This window comes from Macaca nemestrina, chromosome 7 (assembly GCF_043159975.1).
Source record: "Macaca nemestrina isolate mMacNem1 chromosome 7, mMacNem.hap1, whole genome shotgun sequence".
Classification (NCBI taxonomy): Eukaryota; Metazoa; Chordata; class Mammalia; order Primates; family Cercopithecidae; genus Macaca; species Macaca nemestrina.
This window is the reverse complement of record NC_092131.1, coordinates 122582780-122609144: the sequence shown is the minus strand read 5'-3', so window position 1 is coordinate 122609144 and position 26365 is coordinate 122582780. Positions and strand designations below refer to the sequence as shown.

The following is a 26365-nucleotide window of genomic DNA, read 5'->3' as shown; positions in this document are numbered from 1 at the left end:
TCTGAACTCTGAGCCCTAAACTCCATCTAGGGGTCTGCTTCCCAGAGAGCCTGGCCTGTGACAGGGCCCTAGAATCTGTAATTTTAAAAAATATTTTTCTTTTTTGTTTTTGAGACAGTTTCTCACTCTGTTACTAAGAATGGAGTGCAGTGGCATGGTCATAGCTCACCTCAAATTCCCATGTCAAGAGATCCTCCCACCTCAGCCTCCTGAGTAGCTGGGACTATTGGCATGTACCATCACACCCCGCTAATTCAAAGAAAAAAGAAATTCTAGAGATGGGGGTAGAGGCGTGTCTCTCTATGTTGCCCAGGCTGGTCTCATATTCCTGGGCTCAAATAATCTTCCCATCTCAGCCTCCCAAAGTGCTAGGATTACAGCCATGAGCCACCGTGCCCTACCTAGAAAGTGTATTTTCTTTTCTTTTTCTTTTCTTCTTTTTGGAGTGCAGTGGCATGATCTTGGCTCACTGTAACCTCCGCCTCCCGGATTCAAGTGATTCTCCTGCCTCAGCCTCCCGAGTAGTTGGGATTACAGGCACCTGCTAACACACCTGGCTAATTTCTGTATTTTTAGTAGAGACGGCATTTCACCATGTTGGCCAGGCTGGTGTCGAACTCCTGACCTCAGGTGATCTGCCCTTCTTGGCCTCTCAAAATGCTGGGATTACAGGCACGAGCCACTGCGCCCAGCTGAAAGTGTATTTTTCAAACAGATTCTCCTCCTAAGTGATATAACCTCAGCCCCCTGCCTTCTGTAGAGTTACTTTGTATACAAGAATTCTTCATGTTTTTATTTTCTTGGTGCCATGGGCCCCTCCTCAGAATAATGTTTTTAAATACATTTTTTAAAAAATACATACCGAGGCTGGACATGGTGGCTCACACCTATAGTCCCAACAATTTGGGAGGCTGAGGCAAGAGGATCGTTAAGCACAGAAGTTCAAGACCAGCCTGGGCAACATAGTAAGACCCCCGTCTCTACAAAATAATTTAAAAATTACCCAGGCATGGTAGCACATAACTGTGGTCTCAGCTACTTGGGAGGCTGAGATGGAAGGATCACCTGGGCCTGGGAGGTCAAGGCTCCAGTGAGCCAAGATCGTGCTACTGCACTCCAGCCTGGGTTACAGAATGAGACCCTTTCTCACAAAACAAAACAAAAACCAAAACCAAAAAGGAGAATTACAAAGGCAACCAATTATATTGAGATTTGGTTATCAAAATATTTTTTGACTTGTGAAATAGAAATACATTTTTCTTTATTAACCCATCAATTAAGATCCAGCAGTGGGCCAGGCATGGTGGCTCATGCCTGTAATCCCAACACTTTGGGAATCTGAAACGGGTGGATCACTTGAGGTCAGGAGTTTGAGATCAGCCTGGCCAACATAGTGAAACCCTGTCTCTACTAAAAATACAAAAAATTAGCTAATTTTTTATTAGCTATATGTGCTGGGTATGGTGGCACATGCCTGTAATTCCAGTTACTCAGAAGGCTGAGGCAGGAGAATCGCTTGAACCCACGAGGCAGAGGTTGCAGTGAGTTGAGATCATACCACTGTACTCCAGCCTTGGTGACAGAGTGAGATGCCATCTCAAAAAAAAAAAAAAAAAAAAAAAGAAAAAGAAAAAATTCCAGCAGAGCAGTGTGTCTAATAACTACCATAATTTTGAAGTAATGAGGAGCATAAACCATATCTCAAGATACCTGTAGCCATTGTGATGTGATATGAAAATATCAGTGAATTCTGTGGAACAGAATGCCAAGTGCTGCTAAAACTGCTGGGGTTTGTATAATGGAAGGAAGTGCTGATCTTCAGTTAGAGGGTAGGGAAAATAGAGATGTCCTTTTTTATTATGACTCATCCCAGTCCACAGACCTTCTGAATTCCATCTGTGACCCCCTGCTCCACTGCATGCCCTCTCCAGTGGGTTCCTTGGTCTGGTGAATGTTTTCATCACAAATCTCCAGGTGGGCTTTATCTCTTGCCAGCAAGGGAGTAGAAGAGTTTCAAACAAAGGATGGATGAGATGCCTGAGGCCCTTTGGTGGGAACAGGCAAGGAACGCTGAGCCTAGGGCATTGCTGAGCTGTACAGCAGAACTCACGTGCCTGCCTTGGCCAACCCTAGTTTCCCAGTTAGAGCAGCTTTCCAGCTACACCAAAACAAGGTGCCAAATTGTTTTCCAGGTCCTCCAAGAAGGCTGTCTCTTCCTCCTGTCAGTGTGGGTTGAGCTTTCTCTGCCTTTGATCTTGATGCTTCATGAAAAGCCAGAGGGCTTGCCTCCTGGTGGGACATCCCTCAGTCAGGACCCACAGCAAGCTTACACGCCTGCTCAATTAGGGATAAAATCCATTCAAAGTACATTAACTCCCTCACTTCTTTGAATAAGTAACTGTGGATCATCTGCCCCAGAGCCTGCCCTGTGGAAGCAGAAGCAGACGTGCTGAGGGGGCGTGGCATTTGCTGAGTGTCTCAGAGGCAGGATTAGAAGAATGTGAGAACCCTGAGGAGGGCAGGCAGAGGTATGGGAAGTGGGTAGCTTTCTTAAAGAGGAGGTTCCTGAAGTCTGGGCTGCTGACAGCCTATGACAAGATGAAAGCCTTGTCCACTAAAATGCATGCCCCATTCCCCACCCCAGGGCCACCTTGCACTGAGTGATGTCAAGAAGGGGACACTTCGGCATCCAACTGCGTCACCCAGGAGCCAGGTGACGGCAAATCATTCATGTCTTTAACTTCAGTTTTCTCATCTCTAAAATGGGACAATGATACCAAGCTGACCAGCCTCATGGGGTTATTGTGAGGATTGAGATGATATTGGGGATGCTTTGAGAGTTTGTAAACCCTAAGATCTGGTGAAATGAGTTCACAATAGAGGCAAGGACGTGGATGCAGATGGGAAACGAGGGCTGCTGTGTTCAGATGTGTAGGTTGTTCACTATTCAAGGGAATCTGGCTTTCCTACTCTGCTTGCCAGATATCCCAGCTTCTACCCCACTTGCCAAGTCATTCACCCTGGCACGGGGCTGTGGAAGGCAGGCCTTTTTCCACGGCACATAGTGTCCCTGCTTGCCCTTGCAAACCCAGGCCACATTCAGATGCAGGGAAGAAAATGAAGCTTCTGCCTGTTCTCTGACGGGTTTTTGTGGAGCTCTTAGATCATAATTACTTAATGGAGACATAATGCAGCAATCTTAACTCATTTCTATTATCTACTAAAATAAATAGTAGATAGGTGTGTGTTTTTTTTTTAATTTTAATAACTTAATACAACAGTAAATAAAGCTGCAGCCCAGGGGGCAGACTGCTACTGAAGAGAAGTGGTGGTGACCTGATTGTGTGACAGGGAGATATCCATGCTGGCTTTATGGACCACCCACAGGCAGCTGCATCATCCAGAGCTGCCTCTAAATTCTCTCTCTTGTCTCCTGAAATTCCAGCTTTATTACTATTTTCAGTATAGAACCCCTAGTTTTGGAGGTTTGCAAAGCCTCCACTTGCTCTGATCCCCTACACTGAGAACACAGTGGGTCCTCCATGTCTCCAAGGGATGTGGGGTGGTAGGGAGTGGTGAGCTCTCAGCAGGGGTTTTTGCCTTAGATCCTGAGGCTGCAGAGAAGGATGACTCTGGTAGGCTGAATAATGCCTCCCCAAATGTCCACCCGTTAATCCCCAGAAAGTGTGACTGTTACCTTATGTGGCAAAAGGGACTTTGAAGGTGCAATTAGATTAAGGATCTTGAGATGAAGAGTGTTGGGAGCAGGCCCCCCAAAATCTGGCCATAAACTGGCCCCAAGACTGGCCATAAACAAAATCTCTGCAGCACTGTAACATGTTCATAATGGCCCTAACACCCAAGCTGGAAGGTTGTGGGTTTAGGGGAATGAGGGCAAGGAACACCTGGCCCTCCCAGGGCTGAAAACCGCTTAAAGGCATTCTTAAGCCACAAACAATAGCATGAGCGATCTGTGCCTTAAGGACATGCTCCTGCTGCAGTTAACTAGCCCAACTCCTTTAATTCGGCCCATCCCTTCGTTTCCCATAAGGGATACTTTTAGTTAATTTAATATCTATAGAAACAATGCTAATGACTGGCTTGCTGTTAATAAATATGTGGGTAAATCTCTGTTCAAGGCTCTCAGCTCTGAAGGCTGTGAGACCCCTGATTTTCCACTTCACACCTCTATATTTCTGTGTGTGTGTCTTTAATTCCTCTAGCGCTGCTGGGTTAGGGTCTCCCCGACTGAGCTCGTTCCAGCAAAGAGATTACCTTGGTTTATCTGGGTGAGCCCAATGCGATCACAGGGTCCTTATAAGGAGAGGGAGGAGATCAAAGTGGGTGGTTGGAGAAGGCCATGTGACCACCAGAGCAGAGCCTGGAGAGATGAAGCCATGAGCCAAAGAACACTGGCAGCTACTGGGAGCTGGAAGAGGCAAGGAAGAGACTCTCCCTTGGATCCTGCAGAAAAAAACAGCCTTGGCCACAACCTTATTTTAGCCTGGTAAGGCTTATTTCAGACTTCTGAACTCCAGAACTGTAAGATAATAAATCTGTGTTGCAAGCTACTAAGTGTATGGCCATTTGTTATAGCAGCCAAGGAAACTAATACAGTGATACACCCAGTATTGTATACCATGGCCTCTCATGATCCAAAAGACCCAGTGTAAAGTTGGTATGATTTCAGGAACACCCAGAGTACCACTATACCAAATCTTCATCCCTGTGTCTGAAGTTCCATTGTCAGAGCTAACAATAACAATGGGTAACTTTTTTTTTTTTTTTTTTAAAGAGATGGAGTGTCACCATGTTGCCCAGGCTACAGTGCAGTGGCTATTTTCAAACACAATCATATTGCACTACAGACTTGAACTCCTGGCTCAAGTAATCATCCCGCCACAGCCTCCCAAGTAACTAGGATTAGAGGTACATGCACTGTGCCAGGCAATAATGGCGAACATTTAACGAGTGCTTGTTTGTGGTAACAAACAAGCCTAATAAAGGCTGTTGCCCTTTAGTAGAGAGGTTCTCAGCTCTGACTATTAATTAGAATTCTCTGAGAGTACTAAAGAAACAGGCAGCAAAGTCCCACCCAGAAGTTTCTGTATCAGAATCCCAGAGGTAGAACCTGGGTTTCTGTATTTTTCTTTGTTTTTGTTTTTGAGAAAGGGTCTTCTTCTGTTGCCCAGGCTGTAGTGCAGTGGCATGATCATGGCTCACTGCAGACTTAACCTCCCAGGCTCAAGCAATCCTCCTGCCTTGGCCTCCTGAGTAGCTGGGACCACAGGTGTGCGCCAACATGCCTGGCTAATTTTTTTATTTTTATTTTCTGTAGGGACAGGTTTTTGCCATGTTGCCCAGGCTGATCTCAGACTCCTGGGCTCCAGTGATTTGCCTGCTTTGGCCTCCCAAAGTGCTGGGATTTGTATCTTTTAAATGCCCCACAGATGATTTTAAATGTGCCCAAAGTTGTGTCAAAGCATAATTTTCAAAAATTTAAAAGACATAACTCTTATATAAACGTATAGTGAACACAAGTGAAAGATTTGTTTAACTTACGAATGAGGGAACCCAGCAGAATGGCAAAGATGGTTTAAAGGAAGATATTAGAAATTGAAGTATGGTCAGTGAAAAAAGAATGCTGACTACTTAAGATGGCTAAGTAAGAATGCTGGTTACTTAAGATGGCTATGTAAGATACAAAACTGTTTAATGTCCTGCAGGAAAACCAAATCATAACCATCAGGGTTGTTCTTTTTGAAGTATATAGAAATTATTTGCAACATCAATTTTTACAGTTAACATCAATTTTTACAAAGTCTGGGCACTAACCAATGGTAAATAGTAAGTCAGACATACTCTAAGGAGATTTTTAAAGGGCACATAATACTCCTTTTGCTTTATTTCCTAGTTTTGGATAATTTTTCTGCATTAGGGCAAGTGGTGGTCCCTGTTAAAATGCAGGTGTCTCTGGATCAGAAATGCTTCCCACTGATTTTAGGAGTCCATTCATGCCTTTATCAGTCCGATAGGCATTCCTAGAGCACCTACTGAGCACATGGCCCTTGGGGGATATGGTGATGAGTAGGAGGCTGCTGCTGCCCTCACATGTAGTATCTAGGAGAAGGGCACAGACGCAGATAATCCACACATGAGTCAGCAGGTCTGTACAAAGTGAAGCGCCCTGGGATTTAACAGAGGGAAAAAAAAAAAAAAATTCTATGGAAGGGGAAGGTGCCAGTGCACCTGGGCTTAAAATTTCTTTCTTTCCTTTTTTTTTTTTGAGAAAACCTCTCACTCTGTTGCCCAGGCTCCAGTGCAGTGGCGCGATCTTAGTTCACTACAACCTTTGCCTCCTGGGTTCAAGCAATTCTGCTTCAGCCTCCTGAGTAGTTGGGATTACAGGTGTGCACCACCAAACATGGCTAATTTTTGTATTTTTAGTAGAGACAGAGTTTCGCCACGTTGGCCGGGCTGGTCTCCATCTCCTGACCTCAAGTGATCCGCCCGCCTTGGCCTCCCAAAGTGCTGGGATTACAGGCATGAGCCACCGTGCCCATCCAGGATGGTAAGATTCAATAGGAGAACATGGGAATGAAAAGCACTCTAGGGGGAAAGGCATGGGCAAAGCCTCGGAGGCAGGAAAGCAGCAAACATGTTTAGAGGAATGGTGAGCAGCCTAACTTGATGATGCAAAGAGCTTGCTTAGTGAGAGAATGAGGTAGGACAAACAGTCAAAAATGGGATCCCAGAGCAGCTTGAATGCCAAGCTAAGGGATCTGGACTTTATCCAGTTGAAAACCAACAACTGTTGCTGGTTTGGGGACACAGATGGGCATGTTTAGCTTGTGGAGAAGGGACTGGATGGGCCTATGGGGCATAGAGGAGAAGAGTCCCCATGCCCCATGACAAGAGCTTTGAACATCTCTGGGTGTAACCTGACTCTTATTTGGATCCTGCCTTTCTCTCACCTGAATAGAAGCCCTTCAGGTTTATCCCCTTTGAAATGCACCCCACATTTTGAGACCAGCAGAGGCAGGGGTGGAGAAAGGCCTGTGCCATGTTGCCATAGAGTGTTTGGGAAGAGAGGCCCCTTCCTCTCAGGCTTCCTAGTGCTGGACCAGGTCCCAGAGAGGCCATCGCCCTATCAGGCCTTCTCCCTCTCCCTCATGTAGGAGGCACTGCTTTGCCAGCCCCACCCCTCAGGCACTCCTAGCCAAGCCATTCTGGGGCAGAGGGTGGAATGTGAGAATGCCAATCTTGGGGTCATGCCAAACAGAGTTCAATTTTTTCTTTCCTTGAGACACAGTCTTGGTCTTTTGCCCAGGCTGGAGTGCAGTGGCACGATCTTGGCTCACTGCAACCTCTGCCTCCCAGGCTCAAGCAATTCTGCCCCAGTCACCCGAGTAGCTGGGATTACAGGCGCGCACCACCACGCCCAGCTAATCTTTGTATTTTTAGTGGAGGCGGGATTTTACCATATTGGCCTGACCTCAAGTGATCCTCCCAGCTCGGCCTCCCAAAGTGCTGGGATTACAGGCATGAGCCACCGCGCCCAGCCCAGAATTCAAATTTTGTCTCCAGCACTTATTTATTTATTTATTTATTTATTTATTGGAGACAGGGTCTTGCTCTGTCACCCAGGCTGGAGTGCAGTGGTGCACACTCCTGGGCTCAAGCAGTCCTCCTGCCTCAGCCTCCTATAGCTGGGACTATAGGCGGATGCCATCACACCACTGTGGTGTGTGTGTGTGTGTGTGTGTGTGTGTGTGTGTGTGTGTGTGTATATATATATTTTTTAGAGATGGTATCTCACTATGTTGCCCAAGCTTGTCTCAAACTGCTGGGCTCAAGCGATCTTCCCACTTCAGTCTCCCAAAATGTTGGAATTATAGATGTGAGCCACCATGCCCGGCCTCTGCACTTTCTTGCCATGTGACTTCAGCAGCCTGAACCTCCAATTTCTCAGATGTAAGATGGAGATAATAATAGTGCCTCCCTCCTCATGTCGACGTGGGAGCACATGCAGTAATGCCTGAGAACACCAACACTAAGCTTGGCCCACAGTGTGTGCTCAGGCATGGGGCTGGGGGTGTCAGCAATAATCCCCACCTGCTCTTTGGAGCCTTTTTGCCTTTGTAGATTTTGGAGAGGAAATCTTGGGAAGAAGGACATCTGGGTTTTGGTCTTTTGGCAAGGAAGGAATCCAGTGTTTCACCTTGGGAAAGTCCCTGCCCTTGGGGGCACCTCAACTTCCTCCTTTGTGAAATGTTGAGGCATATGTGGGTGATGTGGGCTAGCAGGAGGTCTCTGGACCTTTTCAGCCCCAGCGTTCATTTTACTCATGTCTGTATGCCTCTGTCTCCTCAGTGAGTGTTTATTGAGCCCCTACTATTGCCAGGCCTTGTGCTGGGCAATGGGACACGGCCAAGAAGAAGGAGGTCACCATCTTTACCTGCGAGGGCCATGGCTACCTCCCAGGTCCCACATGGTCTCATTTTGAGAGCCACTGGGAAGGCCTGGTGTGGGCACCTTATGCAGGTTCTCAGGGAATGAGTACTCAACTCGGTGCCAGGCCAGCACCAGGTGCTAAGGCTGCACAGGGCCCTGCCCTTGAGGGCACACAGTCAGGGGTGGGGAGGGGGGTACACAGTTGAATGGGAATGTGAAGGAGAGAACCACGCCTCCATTTGGATAGGTGAGGAAAGACTTCACAGAACAGAGCCCTGTAACGGGTGGTTTTCCAGTGTAAGAGGGAGAGGGCATTCCAGGCAGAGGTAACAGCAGACACAGGGCCTGGAGGTGTTCCCTGCACAGGAGGAGCTGGAGACCGGGACATAGAGAGGTAGGCAGAGAACCGTGAATAGCCCATACAGTGGAATTTGGACTTCATCATGCAGACTATGAGGATAGAGATATTTAAGAAGGGGTGTCAGGTGACCCTATTTACACTGGAGGACGGTGACTCTGGCTAAAGTGTGGAGGATGGGTTGGCTGAAAAAGGAATAGAGGCAGGGCAGCTGGTGCCCTCACAGGAGAAACGAGAGGACCACGGCGGGCAGTGGTGGCAGCAGGGATGGGAGGAAGGATCATGTGAGGTGGAAGGCCAGGGCTCGGTGGTGGGGTGGATATGGGCCAGGGGAGTCCAAGAGGCCTCCAGGATGCTGGCTGGAGCACAAGGAGGATGGTAGGGTTTGGTCGCTGAGGTGGGGAAGAGGAAGTGGAGCAGGTTGGGGCAGAGGCCTGGAGATGACGGGTATGTTTGCAACAGGGGAGAGGCCCTGCAGGCACCTGGCTACCTGGGCCTGAAGAGAAGCAGGGGAGATGAGTTTTGTGGGAGTTGACAGTGGCCACGTGAGAGGGGAACACAGGCATAAAGGACTGAGTGCAGGGAGGCCATTTGATGAGAAAACGGAGGACTGAGGCAGAACTCCAAGGGCCACCACCACTTAAAAAATCTGTTTTCTTGGCTGGGTGCAGTGGCTCATGCCTGTGATCGCAGCACTTTGGGAGGCCAAGGCGGGCGGATCTCTTGAGGTCAGGAGTTTGAGACCAGCCTGGCCAACATGGTGAAACCCCATCTCTACTAAAAATACAAAAATTAGCTGGGTGTGGTGGCTCTCACTTGTAATTCCAGCTACTCGAGAGGATGAGGTGGGAGGATCGCTTAAACCCAGGAGGCAGAAGCTGAATTGAGCCAAGATCCAGTCACTGCCCTCAAGCCTGGGCAACAGAGTGAGACTCCATAAAAAATAATTTGTTTTCTTCTGATTGTTCTGATTGTAAGAGTAATATATGCTCATTGCAAAAAAATGTGTCCAGCTTTTTGGCATCACTCCTTGTTGGCAAAGATATTGTTTATACATTCAATACACTCATTTATTTTTATATTATTTTTAAAGATGAGGTCTTGCTTTGTTGCCCAGGCTAGTCTTGAATTCCTGGGCTCAAGTGACCCTCCCACCCCGGCCTCTCAAAGTGCTGGGATTACAGGCGTGAGCCACCAAACCCTGGTTACACTCAGCTGCAGGCCTATGTGCTGGGTACAGGGCTGTTGAGGACAGTGGCTGCCAGAATGCAGGCTGCAGCAGGGAGGCTCGGCTGGGGCTGCACACTCCGTGGAGCTGGTGGGAGCTCCCCGGGTGCCACTACTGCCACCCGCCCAAACCAGGGCACCTGTAGAATCAGCTACTCAGGAGTCTGAGGTGGGAGGATGGCTTGAGCCCAGGAGGTGGAGGCTGCAGTAAGCCGAGATTGTGCCACTGCACTCCAGCCTGGGCAACAGAGTAAGTCTCAAAAAATAATAATAAAGAAAAAAAAAAAAGGAAATTCACCCAGCTTCACCATTACTGTGACATCTAAGGCTGGAGAAAATGATGAAACTGTCCAGACTACCCTCAAGTTTACAGACAAGGAGAAATACCCAGATAAACCCTGCCTTTATGAAGCATTCTCAGAAAATCTAGAAGATAATGTCTCAGACATTTAAAAATTCTTAGCATTACAGGCTGAAGAAAATCTTGGTATGGTGATGATCTGTAGTGACAGTTGTGCAAGAAAAATTAAAAGAAGTAGATCAGATAAAAAAACTAGAAGAGAAGAAAAAAAAAGAAACAGAAAGAATCCAAATAAGCTGAAAAGCAATTATTCCATGGCATTCCTGTTATAATTGAGAATGTCTTAAATTGGAAGTCCAAATTTGCTGCAGAAGGCTTGGAAATTAAAAAGAAATGGATGGAAGAACAAGCAGGAAAAAATAAATTAAGTGGGAAACAGCTACTTGAAACAGATCCAAATCTTGACACATCTGATATCCAGTTCTTGGAGGATGCTGGAAACAACGTGGAAGAAATTAAGTCTTTGTTCCAGGAAATGGATGACCTGAGCTGGAGGATGAGAAGGATGATCCAGACTCCAATCCTGCTGACCCAGAGAGTGACTTCACTGACCAGAGGACTGTCCCCATCTTTAGAGAGGCTTGACTGTCACAGCATCCTGGCTATGCTCAGAGGGTTTTGATTTTCCTTTCCTTTTCTCCAAGAAGAAATAATTATAAGGAGAATTTTTTTTTTTTTGAGACAGGGTCTCGCTCTGTCACCCAGGATGGAGTGCAGTGGTATGATCATAGCTCACTGCAGCCTCAACTTCCCGGGCCCCTGTGAGCCTTCCAAGTAGCTGGGACTACAAGTGTGCACCACCACATATGGTTAATATTTAAAATTTCTTGTAGAGACAAGGTCTATATTGCCCAGGCTGGTCTCGAGCTCCTGGTCTCAAGCAATCCTCCGACCTTATCCTCCCGAAGTGCTGTTATTACAGGCATGAGCCACCATGCCAAGCTGAGGATATTCTTCTGATAGTTTTCATGTTGAACTTAATAAACTGACTTAAAATTTCAAATTAAAGAGGAAAGAATGTATGAAATGATCACTCTAGGGAATGGTAAGCGGATTTCCTAAGGCAGTTTGAGGTTTGTTTGGCAGTGTTGAGTGCCTGCCTAGTTGAGGTTTAGGGTCATAAACTTGAAGTGTGATAATTTGGGGTGGAGTGTCTCTGGGAAGAAAAAGGTGGAAATACTTCCCTTCTAGTTGGGTTCCTCTGCATTTGGAGGCCTGCCTTGATTCTTCTTTGGCTGAGAGGACCTTGGGCTGTGGTCCTTGGGCTCCTTGGATGCTTCTTGGTGGTGAGGGGCCACTAGGGAGTAGGGGTAGAGTAGCATGGGAATACAAGAATGGGACAGAACTGGGACTACCAGGAATTCAGAAGAGCAGCTGGTAGCAACAGACCAGATAGCTTTGGGGAGAGATACTGATGGGACAAGGGGATGGGTGAATTTGAGGTGTTGGCCTTGGATATTGGCATTGGGTTGGTGATGATGGAGTGGAGACAATATGATGTTGGTTTTGGACTGTTGTTGGCTTTGGGGTATTGAGGAGCCAAGGACAGTCATGGATGCTCAGAGTATGGGGCAACCCTGAGGGAGCCCAAGAAGGGCTGCCACCATGAGGGACAACTAGAATAAAGTGGTTGGAAAGATCAGTAGAATGAAGCTCAGCCAAATCTGTAGAGACAGAACAGATCAGTGGCCAGCTAATTTTTTTTTTTTAATTTTTTTGTAGAGGCAAGGATCTCACCCATTGCCCAGGTTGCTCTCAAACTCCTAGGCTTGAGCGATCCTCCTACCTCGGCCTTCCAAAGTGCTGGGATTACAGGCATGAGCTGTTGCACCTGGTCAGGGTAGATTTTCTGATAATACTTAGCAGGACCTCATCAAGTGAAACACTACTGAAGGAGAATGCGGTACAATGAGAGTCCATTTGTATTTTGGAAGACTAGTTGTTAGCAGAGTTGGATCAAGGTGCAATCAAGCCAGTTAATGACACTTTCAGACTCCTCTTCACTCATCCCCTGAACATCCTTACAGCACGGATGTACTGCTGGTGAGAGAATGTGAGCAGGACTGGAGCTATGCAGGAGTAGCTGGGAGACATCTGTCTGTGAAGGAGGCAGGGTAGATGGACTCCCTAACCTCCAGGTCACTGCTCTACTCTGCCGTAATCTGTCATTGTGGCCCTCACTGCTGTCCACGGATTGCCCAGACACCCAGGCATCCTGCAGCAACTGAGACTGTGGCTGTAACAGGAGAGTGGGTAGCGGCCAGGCCTCCATTCTCTTTTCTTGAAACTTCAATACCTTCTCCCCGCCCCAACACAGACACCCTGAATGATGACCACAGCATCTCCCCTGCCTATTCCACCATCGCACTGTATTTAAACCTACAGCCCCACCTTCCTTCCTGCCACATGAGATGAAATGTCTGTCCTCACTCCTGTCTCAGGTCAGCCCCACCTGGGCCTCTTTAAGGATCTTGCTTCTGCAGTTATGACCTCTCCTTCCCACACTGTCCATCTGTCTTTCTCTGCAGGACCACTCTCATCCATGCATAAACATACTCTTAGGAAACCTTAGTGTGGCCCCACATCAAACCATTTCTCTTTTCCTTTTCCCAGCACATCTCCACAGAGTTGTCTATATTTGGTGTCCCCACTCTTCTGTTTTACTGCCCATTCTTTCCTCACCCCATTGTGGCATTGTGAATAGGTGCTTGTAACATAGTACAAAAGAAACACATGATGAAAAGCAAGTTTATCTCCACTCCTGTTCCCAGCCACCTGGTTTCCCGCCCCCTGGAGCCAACTGATGTTACTCATTTCTTGGTGTCCTTGGTATATACGTAAATACCTCTGTACACTCTAATGGAGCTCTTCTATCCATGCTGACTCTAAAAAGCCCCTTCTCAGAGTCACCAGTGACCTATACCAGCCCAGAGTTACAGATCACTTCTCTGTCTTCATCTTACTCAAATTTCTAGCAGCATTTGACATGGTGACAAATTCCACTAGCTTCTCCTCCTTCGTCTCCAGCCATTTTTCCTAGTCTCATCTGCTGGTTCCTCCTCCTCCATCAGTTCTCTAAAGGGTAGTATGCCTAGGGCTCAGTCTTCTCTCTTATCCCTTTCTAAGTGTTCTCTGTTCTCATTCCTATAGCTTCAACACTTTCTATGTGCTGACGACCCTCACATTTAAAAAATCTCCAACCCCTGCCTTTTTCTAAGAGCTCTAAACTCACATCCAACTTCCTAAATATTATTCCTCCTGGATAGTTAATGGCATCTCAAACTTAAAGAAATACTAGTTTTCTCAGCCAGGCATGGTGGCTCACACCTGTAATTCCAGCACTTTGGGTGGCTGAGGTGGGTAGATAGCCTGAGGCAGGAGTTCGAGACCAGCCTAGCCAACATGGTGAAACTCCATCTCTACTAAAAATACAAAAATTAGCCTGGCATGATGGTGCATGTCTGTAATCTCAGTACTCAGGAGGCTGAGGCATGAGAATCGCTTGAACCCAGGAGGCAGAGATTGCAGTGAGCCGAGATTGTGCCACTGCACTCCAGCCTGGGTGACAGAGCGAGACTCCGTCTCAAAAAGAAAAGAAAAAAAAAAAACAAAGAAAGAAAAATACTAGTTTTCTCCTCCAAATGATGCCACCATTCACCCATTTGCTCAGACAACGGAGCTCAACCCTTGCACGAGCATCCAATTCATCAGAAGGACTCATCAGCTCCCTTTGCAGGATATATCCTAAATCCAGCCTCTTCTTATACCTCCACAACTGCCCCCAGTCAAGCCACCATTGTCTGTCACCTGGAATACAACAGCTTCTTCCCCAAACTGCCACAGTTCAGCCAGGGTGAGCTTTGACAATATCACTCCTCTGCTTGAGACACAGCTTATTCCACCACCTTACCATGGCCCTGCATGGTCTCCCCCTCCTCCAGACCCCCACCCTGTCTCACTCCACTCCCCCACTTTCCTGGAATGTGGTGACACATGCTGTCGGCCCCTTGCTGGTCCTTCTCTTTGGAATGCCCTTCGTCTAGACCTTCAGGGGCTGCCTCCTTCCCATGAAATCTCAGGACTCAATCCAAATGTGACTTTTTCTAAGAAGCCCTCTCTGACCACTGCCAGACCTCTCTACCAGTTTTATCTTCTCTATAGCCCTTCTCACTTCCCCAAATAACTTGTGCACATGTTTATGTCCCATAACACATGCTTGGAATGCAAGCTCCTTGAGAACAAGGCCTCTGATTTGCTTCATGCTCTTTATCCCCATTACGTAGGATCAATGCCTGGCACATGGTAAGAGCTTAATCAACATTTGCTGATTGAATCCTGAAATGAAAGAGCAAGCTGATAAGGATAAGGTCTAGTAAGGTCTAGGAATCCTTCCTAGCATAATCATAATCATCTGTGGTCTCTTTAGAGTTTTTTTTTTTTGTTTTTTTTTTTTTTTAAGTTCTCAAATACAACCCTCTCCATCAATCCTACCTAACCCAACAACTGAGACTCGGCCAAGGTCAGAAAGGTAGTCCTATTTAACTGCTTCCTCCACTGTTCTTACACCGAAACCCCAGTAAAATTGTCATTCAGCCACATTGTACCCAGGCTAATAAGTATAGAACCTTCTCTCCCTGTATTCCTTACCTTACCCCCACCCCGCCACCCCCTCCAACCCCTGTCTTTCCCCTGGGATATCAAGGGGAGACAAGCTGGCTTCGCATCAGACCTAGGAGAAGTGGGAAGGGCTTGCACACTAACTTATCTCCCTATGGGGAGATATAAAATTTGCCCATAAATAAAACATTTTATTATTTAGCTTGAACATTAAATTTCATCGGCATGCAGCATGTGTTTTATTATCTGTACCAGACACTAACATGTACTTAAAAATGAAATTTTGGAACCCTGCCCTGGCTTGCAGAATGCTAGTAAAGAAATTCTAATACAGTCTTGGAGAGATGCTCCAGACCTCTCCTTCTAAAATGGCATGGGCAATCAGCATTTTTACATTCATGTAGCACTTTGCAGTAGTGGTAAAGATGCTCTAATTGTGCCTCTAGCTGCTTCTATACTGCTGCTTCTAATCTATTGCAGGCTGGAAAATAACACACTATAGCCAAAGATGTTGGAATTGTGTCCAAAGCAAGCATTAGTATACCCTAAATGAGTGTGGAGGGAATTCTATGAGAAAGGTACAGAGAATTTGTGATAGCTGTTCTCCCAGTCCAGCAGCCTTTTTTTTCTTCTTCTTTGTTATTTTTTACCTGCTGCTCCTTTGTTCTTGGCAGTGCTCCAGAGACACTCTTCTCAAATGTTAATGTGCACACAGAGCACCTGGGGATCTTGTTAAAACGAGTCTGATTCAATAGTCCCGGGGTGGAGCTTAGTTCTAATGAACTCTCAGGTGATGCTGCTGGTCATCAGACCACGCTTTGAGTAGCCAAACTCTAGAACTGCAGCATCCAATAAGATGCCATTAACCGCATGTGGCTATTTAACTTGATTCAAATTAAACGAAATGTAAAGATTCAGTTCCTGGGTTGCACTAGCCATATTTCAGTGGCCACATGCGGTTGGTGGCTATTCTACTGATGGCTCAAAGACAGAACATTCCCATCCCACGCAGAAAGGTCTACAGGAGGCTGGGCGCAGTGGCTCACGTCTGTAATCCCAGCGCTTAGGAGGCTGAGGGGGGGTGGATCACTTGAGGTTAGGAGCTTGAGACCATCTGGCCAACATGGTGAAACCCCATCTCTACTAAAAATACAAAAATTAGCCAGACATGCTCACTTGAATCCAGGAGGCGGAGGTTACAGTGGGCTTGGTAGTGCCACTGCACTCCAGCCTGGGTGACAGAGCGAGATTCTCTCTCTCTTAAAAAAAAAAAAAAAAAGAAAAAGAAAAGAAATGTATATATGACAGTGCTACTCTACAGAACTGGAGCTGTTGGAAATATAATCCCTGAAGTGTGAGAAGGTACTCATCCCTGCTCCCCTGAAGGGGCTCAGTGCAAACAAAACTCCACTTGAAGCTGGGCATGGTGGCTCATGCCTATAATCCCAGGACTTTGAGAGGCTGAGGAGACCAGCATGGGTGACATAGTAAGACTCTGTGTCTATTTAAAAAAAAAAAAAAAAAAAAAAAAACAGGCCAGGCACAGTGGCTCACACCTGTAATCCCAGCACTTAGGGAGGACGAGGCAGGTGGATCACCTGAGGTCAGGAGTTCAAGACCAGCCTGACCAACATGGAGAAACTGGGTCTCTACTAAAAATACAAAATTAGCCAGGCATGGTGGCAGATGCCTGTAATCCCAGCTACTTGGGAGGCTGAGGCAGGAGAATTGCTAGAACCGGGGAGGCGGAGGTTGCGTTAAGCCAGGATCACGCCATTGCACTCCAGCCTGGGCAACAAGAACGAAACTTTGTCTCAAAAAACAAAAAAACAAAAACAAAACTCCACTTGAGAGCAAAAGCTTAATAAATACGATATAGCTTCATGTCCCACTGAAAGTCTGCAGCCTTACTTTACCGTTTTCCACTTCCTCCTGTCCAGACCCACCGCCATGGGTGCATCTTTGTTAGTGATGACCGTGGCCGTCGCTGCTGGGATGTGCAGACAACATGGAGGAACTGCCCCTTTGCTGCTTCTTTGTCCACTTCCTGGTAACTTGGTGCAGGGGAGACGTTTACAACCCAGACTCCACAGTCCCTCCCCCCCCCGTCCTCTGTACTTGTTATCGGGTCTGGAATGTGGCAGGGGAGCTTTGCAGGAGAGTCCAGGGAACCCAAAGCCCTTTGTCTGCTCTTTCCACTTCTCTGGGCATCTTCATTACACGGGGAGGTGGACAGAAGGGAAATTACTGGAGAATTGAGTTGATTCTGCACACATTGGAACAATAAAGAAATGAGACCCAGCTCCCTCCTCTCAAACTGATCCCAGCAGTTGCTGCAACAATTCACAGCAAAAAGTTCTCCAGCTGGGGAAGGAGGAGGGTGGAGAGACATTTTCCAAGAATGCCTTTCATGTGGACTCAGAGCTGTCATTTTCCTGGCAATTCTGTGAACCGGGACCTGGGGCAGTTTCCCAAAGTGCAGTTGGTGTGCATGTGGCCTGCCCTAGAAATCGCATAACTGAGAGGCACATTACTGGGGGCCCAGGAAATGCCTGCCTCACCACCCTCAGAGTTCATGGCCCAGAAGGCATGAGAGAACCAGCACAGCTCACTGTCTGGGTGGAGAACTTTTGCCCCCAGCTGAACAGTGAGGGGCTGGCCTGGAGTTGAACCCAGACAGCCTCGTTTCCTGGGCAAGGGCTCTGCTAATTCACATTGGAATAATTCTTCTGTCTATAAATTTACATGCAAGGCCGATGCTGTCCATCCCAAATAACCAGGTTAATCCTTCAACATATTAGTAGACATGTAGGTGGCAACACAGATGGAAAGGATCCTGGGGTGTGAGTCAGAAGAATTGGAATCAGTCTGCCTCTGGCCCTTGCCACTGTGTGACTTTGAGCACGTCTCCTTTCTTCTCTAGGCCTCAGTTTACTTATCTGTAAAAGAAGGCTACTATCTATTTTTCAGAGCTGTTCAGCATTTGGTACACAGTACCAGGTACCCAATAAATGCTGATGTAACCATTTCATACTTAATAGGTGCTGGGCACTGGGCAAGGCAGTGGGGGAGATGGTGACACAGTTCCTGTCCTCATGGAGTTGACGATGTGGAGAGGGAGACAGATACTAACCAAAGACTCATATGAAAAAGTATAAAATAACAACTGTCACAGATGCAACAAAGAGGGTTACAAAATGTATTGTGAATCTGTAATGGGGGAACTGACCTAGTCTGGGAGGCCGACTTCCCTGTGCATGTGATAATTGAGCTAAGAGCTCAGAAGTAATGGGGGTTAACTGGATACAGCATGTGCAAAGGTCCTGTGGCACAAGAGTGCTTGGCAGTCTACAAGGGACGGAAAGAGGCTGGGTGTGGCAGGATGGCAGGCAGTCAGGAGACATATAGAGAAATAGAGGCTGGAAAGGAAGTTGAGATAAAACTCTTCATAGGGTTGTGCTAGATCATGGAGATCAAACCAATTATAAACACCTCTGACTTCAGGGAGTTTACAATCTGCAGAAATGGGATGATAACTTTGAAGTGTCCTTTCAGTATTCTTTGGTATATCGAATCTATTATTGTATCTTGGGCTGTGACCTGTAAGAAATTAAGACAGTGCCAAAGTTGTCCAACTGGAATTTCTAAAACACTGACCTCTTGTACACACACATGGTTCATCTGGAGGGAACCGAGAGGGGATCAGACCCAGCTTCCCAAAGAGGTCCAGGGATGTTACGGGAGAATGAGTCCAGTCTGACGAGAAATGTCCCTTTTCTGCAAAAACACCCTGCCCTCTCCACACTGACCACTGGCTCTTGAAAGAGAAGCTGGAATGTCCATGTGAATTACATCCATTTGCCTTCTGACTCCACAAATGGTTTGCATTAGGGGACCATAGGGCTTTTCTGCCTTCATTCTTTCCAGATGAGGGTAGAGCTGCGGGCATAATAGGCTGAATGAATGGGGTGATGGATGCCTCCAGTCAATCCCAGGAAGCCTTCCGCTGGAGTCAGTGAGAAGTGCCTCAACCTCACCCACTTAGAATGGCTTAGCCCAAGAACCAGAAACCCCTGAGCAGGAAAAGGGAAGCCCTATTCCCGGTAGTGGGTGTACCTTTGTTCTTGCCCTAGGTGCGGTGGCTCAATTTCCTGACCTGCTCCATGGAAGGTGACCTAATGGTGGTGACTGTGGGAGGAGCAGCAACAATAGCAGGAGAGGTACTCAAGTTCTGGGTGTCTATCACAATGGGGAGAAATCTTAGTCCACACACTCTTCATTAGCCTGTAAGTAAACTAAATGTCACTAGTGAGCCCCATTTTAGAAGGTGGTAGAAATGTAATCGTAGTCAATTTGGGATTCCGCTTCACTGTTTTACCTGGGATTGCATGTAAACTCTGGGAAGGTTTATGGAGAGTTAAGGGGGTTGGGGTGGATGTTAGGAACTGTTAAGAGAATAGATTCTGGAACCAGGCTGTCTGGGTTCAAATCCCAGCCATGCTTCTTGCTGGCCCTGGGACCTTAGGTAAGTTATTTGTCCTCATAATGGCTTCAATTTTCTCATCTGTAAAACAGGAAGAAAAATAGTGCCTCCTGTAATGGGTTGTTGTGAGGACTAAATGAGGTAGTACAAGTGTAGTGCTATAGAATGAATGCTGCACGTAATAAATATTTGTTCCTCTTAATATGGGGGTTTGACATTGTTATCCTCCCCGAAGCCCAGTGGTCTGGCCTCTGGGTTCCCAGGGTCCACATCCAGCCCATTCTTGAGCACACAGGACCATAAGACGGAGCCAGCATCAAGCAGGACCCAGAGCTTGGGGAATGCTCTCTGGGACCCCAGTCAGCCTGGACACCCCACAGTGACCCCTTCTGCTTGTGCACTTGACCTGGAAGGGCCGCAGCATCCACAATGTCCTTCCAAAGGGACCCCACCATCTGCAGTCTTTCTCTTCCTCTGCCTCCTCTCCTACCTCCCAATCATAATCTTGTTTCTCCCCTGGGACCTGAGAGCCCCATCCTCACTCATCCTCATCTCTCAGCCCCATAGATATCCCTGAGCCTTGGTGACTCCAAAGCCAAAGTTACTTTGTTCCTGGAGCTCTGATGAGTCTTTGCTTCCTTTGAGTAGCAAGCGAGGGACCCTTTGGCTAGTCGAATGAGGGAAGGAATAACTTCCCAGGCCAGGGGCAAAAGGAGATATTGGGGATTGGGAAGCAGGGCTCTGTTAAATTGTCAAATGCTTTCTCCCCACACTGTCCTGTGTCCTTACTGAGGATCAGCACAGGGCTAGTGTCCAGTGAGAAGAGTAGCAGCATTAGTGCCAGAGGCCTGCTGCTGCGGCATGAGCGACACTGTGCTATACCCTGCTATGCTCCAAAGACAGCTGCAAACTGAGTCCCGGGCAGGAGCTCCTGGAGAATCCCTGCAGTCGGTGCATCAGGAAGTAGGCTCTCAGACAATTGGCCCAGCCAATCACTGCCCCCAGGTGCACCAGGCACCCCAGGCACTCGGGCCAGCTGCTAATGCTAGCATTGAAAGTGCTTCCTGCTAACCAGCCCAATCAAGCTATTTCTGATTACACAATGAAACTTACCCTGGCAAAAGGAGGACCAGTTTTATACATCCTTCTGGAGCCAGTTTCCATGGAGATCTACCTTTTTTTTTTTTTTTTTTTTTGAGATGGAGTTTCGCTCTTGTTGCCCAGACTGGAGTGCAGTGATGCGATCTCGGCTCACTGCAACCTCTGCCTCCCGGGTTCAAGCGATTCTCCTGCCTCAGCCTCCCAAGTAGCTGGGATTACAAGCACCTGCCACCATGCCTGGCTAATTTATACGTTTAGTAGAGATGGGTTTCACCATGTTAGGCTGGTCTCGAACTCCTGACCTCAGGTGATCCACCTGCCTCAGCTTCCCAAAGTGCTGGGATTACAGGCATGCGCTGCCACGCCCAGCAGATCTACTCTTCTTTATCCCAGCCATGCTTTCCACTTTGCTGGGCCTTGAACACACCAAGCTTGCAACCACCCCAAGGCTTTTGCACTCCCTGTCTCTTCTATCCAGAAGACAGTTCTTCCCCATATGTCCACATGGCTGCCTCTTTCATCTCCTTCAGGTTGTTGATCAATTGTCATCTTATCAGTGAGAACTTCCTGACATCTTGTTTTAATTTCTATTGTTTTATAAAGATGGGGGTCTCACTATGTTGCCCAGGCTGGCCTTGAACTCCTGAGCTCAAGCAATCCTCCCACCTTAGCCTCCCGAAGTCCTAGGATTACAGGTGTGAATCACCAAACCTGGCCTTGACATCCTGCTTAAATTGCTATCTTACCCATTCTCCACTTCCTTTATTTTTCTCCAAGGCATTTAGCACTTTCTCTTTTATTTATTATTTGGTTATTGCTTTTGTTTTGATACAGGGTCTTGCTCTGTCACCCAGGCTAGAGTACAGTGGTGTAATGACAGCTCACTGCATCCTCAACCTCCTGGGCTCAAGCAATCCTCCTGCCTCAGCTTCCCAAGTAGCTAGGACTACAGATGTGCGCCACCACACCTGGCTAATTTTTGTATTTTTTGTAGAGACAAGGCCTCACTATGTTGTCAATACTGGTCTCAAATTCCTCATCTCAGTGATCCTCCCACCTTGGCCTCCCAAAGTGCTAGGATTACAGGCATGAGCTGCCATGCCCGGCCTGTCCTATTTATTATTTTCTTCCTCCCAATTCCATGAGGGCAGCGACTTAGTCTTGTTCAGGAAGGAAGGCAGGCAGGCAGGAAGGAAGGAAGAAAGGAAGGAAAGAAGGAAGGAAGGAAGGAAGGAAGGAAGGAAGGAAGGAAGGGGACTTCACAGGAGTTGTCTGCCTTTTCCCCATTGTATACACAAAGCAGTAAAGCCCAGAGAATTTAAGTGACTCAGCCAAGACCATATAGCTATTCAGTAGAGGAGGATAATCTCTCCTGCTTAATTTCTAATGAACTTGTTTCCTGAGCACAGCTTGCTTTTTCCAGCCTTTCCATGGGTTTTCTTACACATTGCCATTATCTATAAGTACCTACAATTCTCTACTTTCCATCTCCAGTTGAAGGAATCCTATCCTCATTCTTACAGGCACAGCTAGTGGCCTACTCCAGGAAGCCACCTTGGGTTCCCCAGTTGGGCGTGATCTTTGCCTCCTATACACTCCCAGTTCACTTTTTCTGCCTTATAAAGGCACTTAAAAGAGTCTGCCTCATCTCTAGTTGTTTGTGTGCTAGGCTTGGTGCAACCCCAGGTTAAGGGCTGCATTTTCCCATCTCAACATCCCCCATTTGCATTAGCCCCAAGAAGGGAGTAGACATATAGAATCAGAATCTCTTCAGCTTCAGTCCTCCCTCTTCCCTCAAAAAACATCCATTTATACCTGAGAGCTAAGAGACAAAGCAGGGCTCAGTGACAGATTGTTGACCCAATACATAAAAGAATAAATGGAGGCTGGGCATGGTGGCTCACGCCTGTAATCCCAGTACTTTGGGAGACTGAGGTAGGCTGATCACTTGAGGTCAGAAGTTCAAGCCAGCCTGGCCAACATGATGAAACCCCATCTCCACTAAAAATACAAAAGTTAGCCAGGCATAGTGGTACGCGCCTGTAGTCCCAGCTGCTCAGGAGGCTGAGGCACAAGAACTGCTTGAACTCGAAAGGTGGAGGTTGCAGTGAGCCAAGATTGCATCACTGCACTCCAGCCTGGGTGACAGAGTGAGGTTCTGCCTCAAAAAAAAAAAAAAAAAAAAAAAAGAAAGCGGACTACCTCCTATCTGTCTCTACATTATTCATTCCTAAAGGGCAGGGTTAGTATGTGATAATTCTTTGAAGCTCCCCATAGCACCTGCTCTGGGTTGTAGGAGTTGTTCAGTCCCTCTTTATGAAGGTATTAAGGAAGGAATGGTACAACAAGATGTCTAGATTCATTTCAAGTTTAATTCTGATAATGTGAACAAGTAAGATAATAGTTGTTCCCTGAGATCCCCGCCTTTTGCCCCACAGCCCCCACCCCAGTGAGAGAGTTAGGCCCAAGTCGAATGCTCCGCCTCTGAGCCCAGTGAGGCTGGCAGGCCCACAGCAGGGACACCAGAGGATGAGACCACTGCTCTCAAAGGAGACTCCACCAGGGCCAACATCAACAAGGAGAAGTTGGGGGGGGCGTTGGGGGGCAGTTTGCAAACAGACCTTCCTGAGCCTCAGTCCTCCCACCTCCCTCCAAACAGTTCTAAACAATTCAAGCACCCGCTGACAGCTGAGATGGGAGAGGCAAACTCTGGATGGGGCTTCCAGCTTGGATTTCACATAATGAGGCTTTGGAATCCGGGAAGTGATTACAAGCCCACTGGGGAGGGACCACCTACAGGTTCTGGAACCTTTCACTGCTCTACCACATGTGGCTCAACATGTCCGACTCACCAGGAAACAGCTCTTGGATGAGAAAGAGGAAAAACACAGACACCGTAACAGCATGATTTGGAAGTCAAGGGCTTAGGAATTCCGCGATGGAGACAGAATCATGGAAGGGTGACCTAGGGTTGGAGGAACTGTGTCCTAGTTTTCAGCATTCACTAAGAGCAGGGGTTGAGGAGGGTCCAGAACCCACCCTAGCAACTCCACGTGCTCACACAAGTCCCAGCCACCAGCCAGGACGTGTTTATTCCTTTTTTTTTTCACTGACAAAAATTGTCAAAAATTAGACATGTTTATTGATTTTATTAGTAGCTATTTTCAAATCATGGAGCTGGAGAGAACTTGGGTTTTACAACTGAGTGGTCTCATTTACAGATGACACCACCAAGGCAGAGAGAGGGAAGGTGGGTTCCCTGGGGTCGCACAGGCTGGGAGGGGTGCTCAGCCGGGCCTGGGTTTCAGGTCCTCTTCTCGGTACTGTCTGTTAGTCCACTCTGCTATTCTCACTCAAGTTAGAGCCAGGAAGGAACCAAACCAGCCTAGAATCCCATCCACTCGTTTCTTTCTTTCTTTTTCTCTCTTTCTTTTCTTTTTTTTTTTTTTTTGAGAAAGAGTCTCGCCTTGTCGCCCAGGCTAGAGCGCAGTGGCACGATCTCAGCTCACTGCAACCTCTACCCCCCAGGTTCAAGCAATTCTCCTTCTTCAACCTCCTGAGTAGCTGGGACTACAGGCATGCACCACCACACCTGGCTAATTTTTGTAGTTTTAGTAGAGACAGGGGTTCGCCATGTTGGCCAGGCTGGTCTCGAACTGCTGAACTCAAGTGATCCACCTGCCTCGGCCCCTCAAAGTGCTGGAATTACAGGTGTGAACCACTGCGCCCGGCCTGATCCACTCATTTATTGTCTGAAAAGCTGAGCTGTGTGAAGCCCAACCCCTTGGAGGGTGCTGGGGTTGGGTGGGGGTAACCAGTAAGACCCCTGTGTACTGGCCACTGTGCTAGGTGCTTCACCACATCCTCTCACTTTCTCCCTGGACTGTCCCTAGGAGTGAGGTGATGGGTACTATGTTCCTTATTTTACAGATGAGGTAACTGTGGCTAAGAGAGGTTAAATCACTTGCCCAGGGTCACACAGCTAGAAAGTGAAGGAGTTGTGATTCAAACCCAGGCCAGTCTGATACCAAGCCTTTGGCCTTCCCGTGTGCTAGACTCCAGGAAGACGACCTAGAATAATTGAGGCAAGAGCTGTCATATAGGTGAGAAAGAACTTTGGGAGCTATAGCAAGGAAGAGAAAGAAAATTACATCTTTGAGGCCAAAGATTATTAGTCACAGAGGTATGGCTACCAGGCCCTCAGGCTGTCACTTACTTGCCACAAGCAGGGCCCTGAAAAGCCTGTTTGTTTTTTTTCTGCTCTGACTTCAAACACAGATTTTCCAAGCAAGAAAGGCTAGTTTGTGAGACCAAGTTTCACAGAGATGGAGCTTGCAGGGAAAGGTCAGAGGAATTGTCCCCGGGTTCCTCAGAGGAGGCAGAGGAGTTCGGAGTAGTTAGCAATAACATACTAGCCCTGGCCCCTAGAGGGCACTGGCCAGGGGGAGGCTCAAGGGAGCAAGCTGGGCTGGGACGTGGAAGCCAACCTAGCCTTGGGCCAGGCCCAGAAACCAGTCCTGTTAAACAAAGCACGACACAGCCATCTCATTAACTGCATCAATCCAGAAGGTCAAACTAACTCACTCCAGCCTCTGCAGGGCTCTGTTGGGGTGGGTGGGAGAGGACAGCCTCCTGAATTCCAGGGACTTGGGTCCACACTGGTTTAATTAGCGCCATGATTTCTGCTTTTCTTGGGCACAGCCTTGCATGCCAGGACCCTGACAGCTGCCTGGTGCCCCTAGAGGAGCCAGAAAAAGAGGGGGGTGCCTAGGGCAGGAGTGGACCCCTCACCCAGGGCAGGAAGGCTGGGGTTGGCAGAGCAGTGATACAAAGACCAATGCTGGAGATACCATGTTAGGGCTCAGGCTGAAAGGACCAGGAGAAGCTGTGGGTGAGAAAATGAGGCTGGCAAGTTTGCAGAGTGTGAAGCAAGCCAGGCAACGGGTTCAAGACAGAGGCCAAAAGGAACACAAAAGTGTCATTGGCCAAGTTGGGGCGTTGTCAGTTATAGATATGACAGACTGGAGGTACTCAGCAGGACTAAACTGCGGCAAGTGGTCAGGACTGGAGAACTTGAAGAAAGTCACAGAACTCAAGGAATAATAATAAAGGTAATGGAAAGGTCAGGAAACTAAACAATGGTTCTCAAAGTGTAGTCCCTAGAATAGCAGCATTAGTATCACCTGAGAACTTCTTAGAAATGCAAAATATTGGACTCTACCCTAGGCCTTCCAAATCAGACTGGAAAAGGCCCAGAAATCTGTATTTTAATAAGACCTATGGGTCATTCTGATTCAGGATGAAGCTTGAGAACCACTAGGGTACTCAGTGTGGTTGGTCCATGGATCAGCACCCTCAGATGAGATGGTGCTGAGAATTTGTTACAAATGCAGACTCTCAGGCCTGGCCCCAGACCTACTGAGTCTGCAGTTTAACAAGATCCCTGGGGCATCCCATGTACCTTTCAATTTGATAAGGGCTACACCTGAGCTCCACTGAGCTGGGATTCTTTGGTCTGAGTGTGAATGAGTCTGTGTCTAAGTCCAGGGACAAATAGACACAGATGGCAATGGGGAAGTAGGCCACCCATTTCCAGGCATAGGCAAAGGCTGTCCTCAGCTCTTCATGAATTTAGACTGCTGCCAGAAAATGTCACCAAGAAAAATAACGGCTTCACTGAGCCTGCAAATGTGCTCAACCTAGACATTGTGCAGAAAGCAGATTGCAAAGGCAACAAGACAAACAGCTCGACAGTGCTATTCAT

General features: G+C 47.5%; 1 pseudogene; it reads left to right on the top strand.

The window, feature by feature from the left end:
* The first annotated feature begins 6743 nt into the window (after window positions 1-6743).
* Window positions 6744-10985, top strand: LOC105493162 (RWD domain-containing protein 1 pseudogene; annotated as a pseudogene).
* Window positions 10986-26365: the final 15380 nt, after the last annotated feature.